The sequence below is a fragment of the Thunnus albacares genome, chromosome 13 (assembly GCF_914725855.1).
Source record: "Thunnus albacares chromosome 13, fThuAlb1.1, whole genome shotgun sequence".
NCBI lineage: Eukaryota > Metazoa > Chordata > Actinopteri > Scombriformes > Scombridae > Thunnus > Thunnus albacares.
Window position 1 is genome coordinate 25,405,720 of NC_058118.1, and position 10,247 is coordinate 25,415,966.

Below are 10,247 nucleotides of genomic sequence, written 5' to 3' on the forward strand. Positions count from 1 at the left end.
ACTGAAACATCAATTTGAAGAAGACAGCAACACTTAGACTGGATCTCGGCCTGCTTGCTGACAGCAGTACAGCCAAACTGGGAGTTAAGCTGACAGGAAGATTCTTTCATGGCACAGCCTAAACATGGCTTGACTCGGCTTCACCGGTAATTCCTCACCACTGCATCCACAAAGACCCATCCACAGCACAGCTGTTCCATGCTGTGCACCAACTAAAACCCGCTGGTTGCACCACACTGCAGCCAACTACAGCTCAACCAACATAAACGCAGACCTGCTGAGACGACACCAACTACAACAAAACTCGTCAACACTAAAGCATAACATGGATTTGTGATCAAGGGTTGATGTTGAATAATGCTAAAATTCACAAAGATCATTTCTTTAGAGAAGTTGAGTTAGCTTTCCCTTAGCATTTCCCGTTGCAATACATTAACCTTGAGTCACACACTTCAAGCCACTATCTTTTTATTTTATTTCAATTGTCATTTAAAGGCATTATTATTCTTTTTGTTTATTATTCTATGCTTTATCGTGTACTCTTAAGATGTTTAGCTATTAATAAATGTCTTCATTTATCCTAAGAAGTTGTGGTTGTTGTTTCTTTTGGCTGCAAAAGACAGAGGTCACCTTTTTGAAAAGAACTTAGGTTATGAGACTGACTAATTGATCAAATTGAGATTTAAACTCAAGCTTTAATGTTTCTCCCGGACATTAAGAGTTTCTTATAGTAGGTGGTGCCCAAATGAGGATTTTATATTAAATAGATGTATACACTAAATGTGCCATAAAACCAAAACAAAGAGATAAAAGAGGCTAAAAAGCTCCATAGAGCTGCAGAGTTGATCATAAAGGTTTGTCACTATGACTGGCCCCTTTCACATTACACATTAATTCATTTTTAAATTAAAAATTAAGAAATGTAGGTTTAATATTTGAGATTGTAAAGAAAATTTTAGCCAATTAGAACAGAGTGGGCTCATCAGGAAGGGTCCTTAAAAAGACAGGAGCTAAAATGTCCTTTTTGAACTGTAAATCATGCAAAGGTATTCCAGTAGAGCCCCAGAATATAAATGCAGACCTGGAAATGTGCATGATATATCCCCTTCAAGAGCAGAAATGTGTATCAACATCAACACATTATGCAGTGGAGACATGCACATTGTACATACAAACACAAACACATGCTGACAGAACAGCATATTCAGTCTGACTGTGCAGTAGATACTGTATGTTCCTCAAGTTTCTCTCACAATATAAACATGCCTCACTGGGAAAGTTTCAACTTTCACCAATTCTCACCTCATCTGTAGAAAATCCATTTCAGGCCCATTACTGGAGGATCTGCGAGACAGAAAATTGCCCAATCTTTGCAGAGGCATTTGTGGTAAATGCAGTCATTGACTTGATAGGATCCTGTGATTATTGTCAAGTAGAATTACTCTGTCCTCCTACTGAATGCACCATCAAGCATCTGGTCCCACTAGTTGGACTGAACTGATGTCATTGGCTAGAGACAAATGGTCAGATTCCATTTTCAGCCTGAGTAGCATCACTTTAATGGATACATTCAATTTCTCCCAGCCTGGAATCCATTTGTTTGCAAGTTGAGTGCATTCAAGGCTTTGAAATCTCAGGTTCGCAGGCAGTGCTTCAGGCATCAACTGTGCTCATAATAACAAATTAAATTTTCATTAGGAGAAACTAATTTCAAGAGGAGAAAATGTATTTGACAAGTCGGATGGTTTTGGGACATCAAATGGAAACAGTACAGGCTTATTAAAAACACCAGGATGTTTTGGACACATCCTCATACAGATGTTAAACTAATACAAGTGACATGGTTGTCCATGCAGATTCACTAGATTTTGCTGTGGCGGTCAAACATACAACATGCCAGAGTATCTCTTTTTAAAAGAGTGACTCATGTGCAGTAATGTTTAGAAAAAGAACAGCAAAAAGTAAACAAATTTAATGAAAAAACAACTAAAAACACTTGTCTTTCTTGCTCACAGCTCTACTTGATATAACCATAAAAACAGCCTCAACATGAATCAATAACCATTTCCTGTATAAGCTGTGATTATTCAGGGCAGCATGCGTCCTTGAGTGGATGAGTTAACTGAGCAGGCAGATGAGGAACTGTAATTAGACTTTTTGACCACAGTGAGCTTTTGATACAATCTTTATGTCCGCGTTGCTCTCCTTGCCAACTTTTACCCCCTAAAACAGCAGAGACCGCACAAACACTGTGAGCCAAGTTATCGTTTTATCACACATTTTCTATGTAGTTAGAGCCCCACATATCTCTTCAGAGGAACTCTACAGACACAATAACAGCTCTGTGAGGCTGCACTTACACACAGCAGTGGTTTGAGATAAAGGCTAGGACACAGCGATGATGATAACATGCCAATGTTTAGCAGGTTTAACCTTTACAATGTTTGTGTAGCATGTTATGTGTTTTAGCCACAAATCCCTGCCTTGTGTGTGTATGTGTGTAGTCATTTTCATTAGTGTTTTTTTTTATGTCAAGCAGTCTTCAGTCTCCAAGGCTCCTCAAACTTCCTGGTTGGTCTTGGCGGTGGTCCTGATTGGAGCGGCCCCTGGTCCAGCCCTCCAATCCACAAGCTTCAATCTGTGGGCTGAACCGATAAATGTCTGGCCAGCCTGCCAGTCGGGGCGGCCGGAACACTGAACAGATCACCACTGTGCCTCTCGTTGTTGTGTGGAGATATCTGTTGATGTGAGAGTAAGAGCCACCTGCTGCTTAACTGTGCTTCTGTTGTTGTGAAACTAGAATGAGGCAGCTGCTTGCTACTTGGGGATTGGGCCAGGTGTAGTCCTATTTGCCACTGATTATACACACACACACACACACACACACACACACACACACACCTTAGTGCTTCCTTTGTTAGCCTCATCAGGAGCCCAACTCAGTAACCATGGTAACTTAGTAGCAGGACTAGCCTGCTCCGTGGCAGGCTAATGGTCAAGCTTAACTCAGCTGCGTGTCACGTCTGACGGATGGAAATGGACCCCCAAAAGACGGTTCTGTCATGGGTATTATCGCTCTGGCATCACATATTCAATTCAATTAAATTCAAATATATTTGTATAGCACCATGTCTGTGTTTGAAAACATAAGTTCAGACTTATTTCCCACAATGTGACCAAGCATGAATGTGCGTGTTTACTTCAGTTTTAAAGACCATATTAATAAAAATAAATGTAATGAAAGTCATATATTACCACTGTCACTGTCTCCGAAATCAACCAAATAAACAATCAATTACTCAATCAAATTTTATTCATATAGCACAAGTCATACATCAAATGCAACAAGTGTTGAACATAAAAAGAGTTAAAAAGAACATGAGGTTAATTAAAAAAGACACCTTATTTTATTTCCCACCCGCATTTTGCTTTGATCCGCCTCTACTCTACCAGAAGCCAATAGGTTAGTTGACATAGGTGTAGGCTATATGAGCAGTGCATCTAAGGACCAAAACCTTTCCGACCAACCATGGCATGTCTATTTATTGATGACCCTGTCGAAGAAGGAGCTTGGATCCTGAACAGAGCATTCACACCACCAGCTCCAAGAGTCTTCAGAGACAGGAGCAATCGGCTGGGCTTCTCTGATGAGTACCTGTGGGAGAGATATAGATTCATTAGGTCCAGCATAGCGTATTTATGTAGTCTGCTGGAGCCACACATTAGAAAGTGCACCCACCGTAGCCAGGCCTTGACCACTGTGCAGTCTATCTGCATAGCACTGTTTTTCTTTGCCCTTTAGGACATTCTTACACAGTGTGGGTGATGCAGAATGTCTTGCAAAGGCAACTGTATGCAGGGAAATACGACAGGTGTACCTTGCTCTCAAGCAGTATCTCAAATATCTTTGTCACTGGCCATCTGGAGACACAGAAAATCAAGGAGGCGTTTTATTCATTTGCAGGTATGACAGTTAAAAAAACATGTAAAGTTGCCTATAGTCTGACGTGTCTCTGTATTAACATAATACTGTCTTTCAGGCTTCCCCAGTGTGCCATAGACTGCACACATGTATGTATCCAGGCCCCATCTGGACCTGTGGAGGCGGATTATGTAAAAAGGAAATCTTTCCATAGTCTAAATGTACTGGTATGCACTAGGGGCAGCTGTCCATATACTGTCTGGCAGAATAGTAATCATAGGACATGGAAGATATGTGCAAATCTGTGATAATAGATTAAATTAGCTTTGATGTCGACACTTCTTTGGATGTAAATCCTGTTACAATAGCAGTTGTCCAAAGAGATGTGCATTTCAATGTCAGCCTTACACAAAGAAGCACTTGTACTGTACAGAGAGTGTTTATATTTATCTTATCAGCACACATTGATGAATTACACAAGTACAGAAAACAAATCAGGTATTTTCCTTTCAAATATGTCATAGCACTGACATGTAGCTGCAGAAGGCTTATGCAAAACCTGATTTAAACTTATACACAATGTTAGACCCAATGTCCACAATATTATTCTGAAATGTGAGACAAATGTTCAGATGATTCTGAACTGGATTTTACATTATGAATGACACCACTGCATCAACCTTTCTTATTCCTGCTGAGTAATCTTAAATTAATGCTCTGCAAAGCAAAGTGTGCCACATCATTGACGGTCACCCTCTATGCTGACAGATGATCTGTGATGGAAGTTACCTGATTTGAAACATCGAGGTGAAATGGCCGGACTCTGTGCATGATTCCAGGATCTTCTGTGCATTATCACTATCCCAGAGGTTTGCACAAGGCAAGAAAATGTTGCTACCCAAAGGGTTTTTACTTCTGAAGTAATATATATTGCACACTCAAATGTGGGAATTTGTAATGAGGGAGAAGGTGTAGATTTCATTTTAAGGAATTCAAAGTGGTTCTTTTCTGGAAAACCATATCAGGCACACATCATTGTTCCAATTATTACAAGTCGTAAATATATGTGTGGAGGGGATCATTAATCTATATTAACCATAAGAATGTCATGTATACTGAACCAATACTTGTATTCTGCAGGGGAGTTTAATGGAGTCCTGCTTGGGGACAGAAAATATGTTTGCATGCCGTACCTGCTGACAACCTTTCATGAACCAGCAACAGACCCAGAGAGGGCCTTCAACTGTGTCCACACAAGAACAAGGGCACAGATAGGAATGGCGTTTGGCCGGCTGAAATCAAGGTTTCAGTGCCTAAAGAGCCTAAGGGTTACTCCAGACAGGGCCTGTGACATTACTATTGCCTGTGCAGTCTTGCACAACATTGCCACTATACGTCACGAGAGACTGCCCGCAATGTTGCCGGAGGAGCAATGGGAGGACATTGTCCCAGCTATTCAGAAACACATGGACCGAAGAACAGCTTAAGTTCAGGTACCTTTTACACAAGTGAGACCTTGTTCACAGAATGATCTAAAAAAACAAACAACATTCATTTTGCTAAGTTATTTCTCTGAGCTGAGTTGTTGACTTTCTGTTGATCTTGCAAGCTTGTGTACAAAATACAAGCTAGCTGGTAAGTTAAGTAGAAACTGAGCAAACAAACTGGCCTTCTCTAGCTGGCTGGGGAGGCTCATAACATCTAACTTGGCCGTCATACCCCACCACTTTTTTGATACAAAGCAAGTCATGTCATGAAGAGACTTTGTGTAGCAGGAGGCTGAGCCTTCAGTACACTCTGGGACGGGCTTGTAAGGCGAGGAGTAAACCAGATGAGATCAAACTATCTCCATGAACCTCTGAGGCTATACAGATGAAACTATAACAAGCTCCACCTTCGTTACCCAAATTTGGCTTTTATGCAGCTCCAATAACTTCCAAGATAATGGCAAGAGGCAAAACCTCAGGCATCAAAATGTCTCTTAAGAAACTGATGGGTGACATCACAGATGCCACACCATGTTTTTATACAGACTATGAACATAGAATGTATTTCTTTTAGATTAAAACCGGCATGATAGTAAATTACAGGACAAGATGGGATTGGAAACATCAAAAGTCACAAGATCGCCAGATAAGATTGCTAGATAAGGATAGATGTAGAAAATTAAAATCCTTCAAGCAAAAAACAATTCCTCCACCTAGTCAGGCTGTTTGAGGTGTCATGAGAGCGTGGTGATGTAAATTAGGATCTTAATCATCAAATTATTAAAGCATTTTGTGTCATTTAATGGAGAAATTATATTAAAATTCTTGTTATTTTTGTGTTCATGTGACCAGATACCCACATGTAGTATACAGTATGTCTCATCTGTTTGAAATGCTATTTTCCACCCACAAAATTGACAGTGTAGAGGAAAACTGGAGTGCTCCTTCATCTCCCTCTTAGATGGTGACTGATTCCACTGTCATCACATCCAGCTGTACTCATGTCACATCACACGTCTGAATCAGTGTGACAGTCAAGATCATATTATTGAAAATCTCTACCGCAATTTACAAAAATATCTGAAGCTCACCCTTGATAATACCAAGCAGCGCACCAGATGAAATGACACCACCAAATGACATGATGCAGAGGGGGAAATTATGCTCTCACTCGATCAAAAGGGTGCTTTAAATCCAGATGCCATATCCGTATTCTCATCCCCAACCTCTTTCCGTGAGACCTCTTCTCGAGTGGAGAAGAATAGCGCTGGCTTGTGGTGGAGTGTGTTCCACTTCTGCACATACTCATTGTGATGTAGAGAATATTCAAAATACTTTGAATAAATTAGCTGAACATGTAGAAACTCACACATCTACACAAAATGTATAAATAAAATATTGCATCTGTTTCTTGGTGGCCTGTGACTTTATTCTGTTAACTTACATTGGTGTAAAATAGGTTGTAAACTAGGACTACTGTATCCTTTGACTTTTATTTACAGTAGGTATGTTTAAGAATTATCCATTCCTTTTATTATCTCTTTATAGGATTGTTGCATCAATGTGATGTACCTAATGATGTACCAGAAGACTGAGAAATGACACAATAATGTCAGTCACCCAAAAATGACATAGTTACGTTTGAGTGACAGATTCCATCTAGCGGCTGTAGTAATTATGATCTGGAGCAGTAGCGATCGTCCCCTAACCTTAATCCAATGGTTATTATTTTAATCATGACGACGAAGGTTGCGTGACTTTAAGGAAATAGTAACTTTAATGACCCACTAGAAGTGTGTGACGGTGTATTTATCTACAGATAATACAGATATCTGCCTGTTGCAACAAACCAGCTCAATGAATGTGACGAAGAGGGGAAGCAAGTCGAGTTCTGTTGCCAATTATTTGTTTTATTTGAAACTAAAACAAACATAACTATATACAAAAGGCATGAGGTGTGGAGAGTAACTGCATCAGCTGTGAATGTAATGTGTGGATGAGTGAGAGGTGTATATGCTTCTGTTGAATGCAAAAGGAAAGGAGAGATGCGGATCCTAGGAGAGAGACAGAGACAATGGATCAGAGTGCAGGCAGAGAGGGAGGGGATGTAACACTGTATTTTCTTATTATTTTGCTGTGTTCAAGATGTTTCTGGGCGTCAGACTTTGGGCAGTGGGTGTGTAGCCCCCCAGCCAATAACAGCACACAGGGTGTGAGGTCAGGACTCATAGGCCCTGTTTACACCTGGTATTAACATCCGTCTCGGGTGATCCGTTCACAAGTGGACAGCTCTAAATACAGGTGTAAACGCACTCAAGACGCATTGAGGACGGATTGAGATCCGATCACTCAGACCACATTCGGAGGTGGTCTGGGCCACATATGGCCACGTTCTTTTAGTAGTGTAAACACAATGCGTCCTGGGCCACATTGAAGGACCGCCTACTCAACTGATGTCCTCCATTTTCCGGCAGATTAGACACAGGACCCTCCGTCCAAAGCTGTTCAACTTGTTTGATAACAGGATAAACAAATAATTTTGTTTTTCATGTGAATTAAAAACGTAATCCACCTCCCATTTTTTCCTGTTTTCTCTGTGCTCTTAACCAGGTTCCCTCTTCAAATCGACAATTAGAATAGAAATTAAACCATTAATTTTTCGCTTGTCTGTCTAAAAAAAAAATATTTCAAAAGCTAAATGTAGCTGGATAGCTTCCTCTGTCCTGTCAAGTTGATAACTACAGTTATTAGTTTTGCTGCGCTGCTCGACATAATGAGCTCGGGATTTATCAGGATGGCTGCTTAACGCTAAAACAGTATGAACCTTGACTGTATATGTAACAGCTGACCCATTTGATGTGTAGAAGAACACAGCACGTTAATTAACATTAGATCCTGACCGATCCTGTCAGCATGTCAGAGATTTAAATAATCAATGAAGTTATGCTGCTGTGTCTTGTGAGTAAATGCGCACAGTGTCTCTGAATGGAGAGGCGCAGATCTATATATATATATATATATATATATATATATATATATATATATATATATATATATATATATATATATATATATATATATATTCTGAGCGAATCAATAGGACAGGCTTTTGATTTTCATGATGAGACACAATGCATTGTATATTTGTTTATCCTGTTATCAAACAAGTTGAACAGCTTTGGACAGAGGTTAATAATGAACGAATTTGGTCTTTGAAAACGGAAATGAATGAACGGAAATTAATGTCAGGTGTAAACAGACGTACTTAAAGCTGTCCACTTGTGATCGGATCACGCGAAACGCATGTTAATACCAGGTGTAAACAGGACCATAGTGTAGTGACCAGGTTACATAGATGTCTCTGTCTCTGTGTCATGGATGTACAAAGAGCTGAAGGTCTGTGTGTCTGCTTGACTGAGGGTGGGGCTGAGCTACACACACACACACAGAGCAGAGAGGTCACAGCGGACAGGATGAAGCCCTGCGGCAATGTGGCACCTTCCCACAGGGGTGTGCAAAGGTCTGGACGGGTTAATGTGTGCATTAGAACATAACTGCGGAGAAACGTTGTATTTATCTGATTCACGGCTTTGTTCTCACCAGCGCTGCTTGCTCTCTTCATTCTAACCTTACCAGACTCTATCCGCTGCATTGTCAAATCATAAAACATCATTATATATTAAAAGTGATCTGTAACAGATTAAATAAAGGCTACATCTCATCAGCACCTTAAATATAGTATATTTTGTTTAATAAATCCATGGTCTTATTTACAATTTTTACATTTAAAGTGTCTCATTTCTGGATAAATTCCAGATGCAAATTAATACATTTGTACACTGATTGCAATCTGTCTTTGTTTTCCCCGGCAACATGCAAATCAAGGTTGGCTCTGTTTCAGCTCAGAGGGGATTGCAGCTTAATCTGGTAACTGCCACAGAGCACCAGAAGAATATCTTGTGCACTTTTGTGCTGTTTAGTTACAACAAAAACAATTTAGCCAGGTAGAAAAGAATGCATTCGCATGAACACATGGACGATTTGCATGGGTGGACTATGAGCCAAAAAAAGGGATCCCCTGACTTTTCCTGCAGACATAATTTTTGATCTAGCAAAGCCATTTCCACTGCCAATCTCCGGTTTGCCGTGACCATCACTTTTTGTAACAAAGAGAATGAAAGAGTGCAAACACAGTTACTTTGAGGTATACAACTAGAGCATGACATAGGCAGATAACGTTGGACACATCTATCTAGTGTTGTGATGATGCTGCTTGAAAACCAACAAACTATAAATCAAACCCTGCCAAAATGCAGAAGCATGAATCCAGCTTGAAAATGAATGATTTGTCCATATTAGATGCAAAAGAACCTTGTCCCCAAGCAATTTTATGCATCAGGTACTCAGATGAAAACAAAACTCACTTTAAAAAAGGAGGAATCAATGAGGATTTGGTTCATCCCCATTAACCCTATTAACCCTAACAGACACAAACCATGGAAAGCTAGGAGGAAATGTTGCCCATCCTCTGTATGTAGGTGGACGCTGGATTTTTGATGAGGTTAGCAGACAGCACTGACAGTGGTAGCTGAGTGAGAAATGGGCAAGAACGAGCAGTGAATTTAACAGCTAAGATGCACCAACCAGTTGGTGATTGCAAGCTGGTGGGAGCAACTGATCTGGAGCTACAGCACCATTAAATTGTCTGCATCAGCTATACCAAAGCATCATCTCAGCCTCATTGTGTAAACGGGCAGATTGAAGCTTTTCTATAGGGATGGCTGCACATGAACTAAAGGATTTGACCCGAATTCGTCCACCCAGGTCCCCAGTGACCC

The 10,247-nt window shown here is 40.3% G+C and overlaps 1 long non-coding RNA gene across 1 annotated transcript; it reads right to left on the reverse strand.

Annotated features, from left to right (window-relative positions):
* Positions 1–1,440: 1,440 nt before the first annotated feature.
* LOC122995268 lies at positions 1,441–7,609 on the reverse strand. Its single transcript, XR_006406772.1, has 3 exons — positions 7,524–7,609; positions 5,588–5,591; positions 1,441–1,451 (listed from the first exon to the last, which is right to left on the reverse strand). It is a non-coding gene; the product is annotated as an uncharacterized LOC122995268 (long non-coding RNA).
* Between the last annotated feature and the right edge of the window lie 2,638 nt (positions 7,610–10,247).